A 3548-nucleotide genomic window follows, 5' to 3' on the forward strand; every position below is an offset into this window, starting at 1 on the left:
GTTTCCACAACTCACAGACCTTCTGATTTCGTCTCTTCTACTCCTCCTCTCTCTGCTATCTTCTTTCGGTTTTGTTGATCTTGATCCCAACCCGATCAATGACAGAAATGACTTTTCCACTAACTTGATATTGTCCTGGAACAGTGAGGACAAAAAGAGCTTTTCCGCCTCTATAGGAACAGTAAAACAGTGTTATTCTCCCTTCATATGTAGTATAATTTTTGTCTTCCGATCCAGTACTGATACGAAGGAAAACAAACACGACCACAAATTGTGAAGGAGAAGGTCCCGAAGGAGAAGGAGAAAGAGGCACAGTGATGGATCTGCAGCAGTTGCCGGAGGTTTGCGTAGCCAACATCGTATCGTTGACGACTCCCGAAGATGCCTTCCGCCTGTCGTTGCTCTCTAAGATGTTCAAGTCAGCGGCGGAATCCGACGCCGTTTGAGACAGGTTCATTCCGCCTGAGACACCCGAGATCCTGTCCAAGTCCGGCGAATCTGGATTATTGGCCGCCAAATCCAAGAAGGAGCTTTACCTCGCTCTCTGCAACAAACGTTTCCTCATCGACGACGGTAAATTGGTAAGTCCAAGGGATTATGAAACTTTGATACTTTTTTTTTTTTGGGTCAATAGAAACTTTGATACGTTAGAGAAATAAGCATGACCATATACTTATAAGAGGATTGGCGATGGTCAAGGACCAAATGCTTAATGAAAATTGTTAAGAATATTGACCAAATCATGATGATCCTGTTATTTCAGCCAGTTGGGCTTTGGAATTTTAAGACCATATATGCTTTAACTGAATGTTTTTGTTAATTGCAATTTGAAATCATGCAGAGCTTTTCACTGGACAAACGGAGTGGGAAAAAATGTTACATGATATCTGCAAGAGAGCTTGGTAATTGGTATTATCTGGGGCGATGCTCCCCAGTATTGGAGATGGACTTCTCATCCTGAATCCAGGTCTGTAAATTTTGTTTTGATTGTTTGTTATATATTATGATATATAGTTGGTCGTTGGTTATAGACGTAATAGTCTTATGGGTTAGGTAATGTGTGTGTGTATCGACGCGAACAGGTTTCAGGAGGTGGCTGAGCTTCTTGATGTTTGCTGGCTTGAAATCAATGGGAAACTTGAAACACGCGTGCTGTCCCCATCGACTCTGTACAAAGCTTACCTTTCGTTCAAGTTTACTCCAGAGGCTTATGGATTTAAACATAAGGTGGCTGGTTTCAGGAGGTGGCTGAGCTTCTTGATGTTTGCTGGCTTGAAATCAATGGGAAACTTGAAACACGCGTGCTGTCCCCATCGACTCTGTACAAAGCTTACCTTTCGTTCAAGTTTACTCCAGAGGCTTATGGATTTAAACATCTGCCTGCGGAGGGGAGAACATAGTAAACAGACTGTGTTTTTCCCCAACGAAGGAGAGATGGACTACTCAGAAGTAGAGATGGACTTCTCAGAATGAGAGAGCGATGATGCCGAAGGAGAGAGCGATGACTCTAAATGACTGAGTGAAGATGCAGAAGGAGAGAGCGATGATACCGAAGGAGAGAGCGATGACTCTAAAGGACTGAGTGAAGATGCGGACGGAGAGAGCAAAGACACCGAATTAGAGAGTGACGAGACCCAAGGAAAAAGTGACGGTGCCAAAGGGGAGACCTGTGACACCGAAGTGCCTAAAGTAGTGTTCAATGACGACCGATACCAGACGGAGGATAGATACCAGAGGGAGAGATCCGGGTTGTCGGAGATTGAGCTGTGTGATCGATCCCAGTGGGACCGATACCAGATGGAGAGACCCGGGTGGTTGGAGATTGAGCTGGGTGAGTTTTTTTGTGAAGGGGGAGAAGATGGGCTGTTGAAAATGCGTTGTTTGGCGCGGGGGGTGGTCATTGGAAGAGTGGTCTTATTGTTCAAGGCATTGAGGTCAGACCTATGAAGAAGTACTAGTAGAATTCATCTCGTCTATGAAAGGGGGTTTTGATTCTCGTTTTGTTTTATATTAATTGTCTGCAACTTAAGAAACGAAACACCCTTATACATTGCAATTTTCTGCAATTGACATTAATGGATCATGTGCATTGTTGTATCGTGTGAAGTATGAAGTACTCGGTATTTAAAGAAATGGTACTTATATAATTTTAGTCATTGGCCAATATGGTAGATTCATATGTCGTTGTTTCTGTTAATATTGAACTTGTGATGCGTCACTCATCAGGGCGGAACTAGAATTTAGACGGGAAATACATGTATGAGTGTGCTTGAAACGCTTAATGTGTCCACATATTCGGATCAGACAACAATGTGTCTATCCAATTCTTTGTCCAATTCCTTTCAAGTTCCTTTGACAGAGCGTGAAGGGGATCAGGTGGAGAAAGATTGTTGCAGATTTCTAGTGAAGAAGGAAATGAACATAATGCAAGTTTAGTTTTGAATGATGCTCAACCTGGCATACAAAATGTTGAGTGATGGGCTATCTAAACGAAACACCCTTAGGACAACACTTGAATATGCTACATGCTGCGACTTAGCCTTTCTCCTATCCTATTTCAGTTAGTTTTCTTTGTCGTTACTTGAGTAACTGACACCAACCTTTGATAATCATTTTATACTGCAGCATTCCATTTGCAGTTGATGACTTATCAAAGTCGATGGAACAAATAGACATTTCCGACATGTGGCATTATTCGTGAGAACTCAGGCTTTAGTTTCTTGTTGCCGCGTGCAGATTGATAGCTTTATAACCAAATGTTTGTCTCCCTGTGTTTGCTGTCAAGTAATAGATTCAACAGCTTTACATTATGGGGTTGTATATTGTTCATCATGCTTTACCCCAAAATTTCTTCTTTAACTGCAATGGAGATACATAGTAGGGATGTCGTTTCTCCCCAGCAGTATACAAGTCTTGTTTTGTACAAGTAGCTAATTTTAGTGATCGATCAGGGAAAGAAATTAAAAACATAGCTCGTTTTTTTCTTTTTTCCAAGAATTATGCACTCCATACGGCTCTCTCACTGGATTGTAGTTCTCAGTTTGGGAGATAATTATAATTCCCAATACCACAGAAATGTTTGCAACAAGCTAGACTTTCACCACAGTAGTCTAGTAACATTATTTTACGTGTTAAGGAGCTACAATATAATTACTGAAAGAGATTTCAAGGCACGTACAATTCAAATGTTTTCATACAAACACACATCTAAGCTTTTTTTATTTAGGTTAATTAAAAAAAGGATAGGAAAGAGCATAGCCTCCCCGCCCCAATTTATCACATACATATTAAGCAAGCTTAGATTTAATAGAAAATTACTGAAGGAATTGTGTCCTAAAACAATCATTTTGATGTAATTATTATTGTAATTATTATTAATCAAAAGGGCAAGTTTATTGTTCATTGCTTATATTTGATATTTGATTGAACAAGGTCCATGGAATATGAGTTAAAGAGAAAGTAATCTAAAGAGTTAGATGTGTGAGACCTTTACTCTTTCACACTCTTATCCTAAAAGGTTCCTAGTCATAGGATTATCACTTGGACAT

At 40.4% G+C, this 3548-nt stretch overlaps 1 pseudogene; it reads left to right on the forward strand.

The window, feature by feature from the left end:
- The first annotated feature begins 317 nt into the window (after positions 1 to 317).
- Positions 318 to 1473, forward strand: LOC112192486 (annotated as a pseudogene).
- Positions 1474 to 3548: the final 2075 nt, after the last annotated feature.

This window comes from Rosa chinensis, chromosome 3 (genome assembly GCF_002994745.2).
Source record: "Rosa chinensis cultivar Old Blush chromosome 3, RchiOBHm-V2, whole genome shotgun sequence".
NCBI lineage: Eukaryota > Viridiplantae > Streptophyta > Magnoliopsida > Rosales > Rosaceae > Rosa > Rosa chinensis.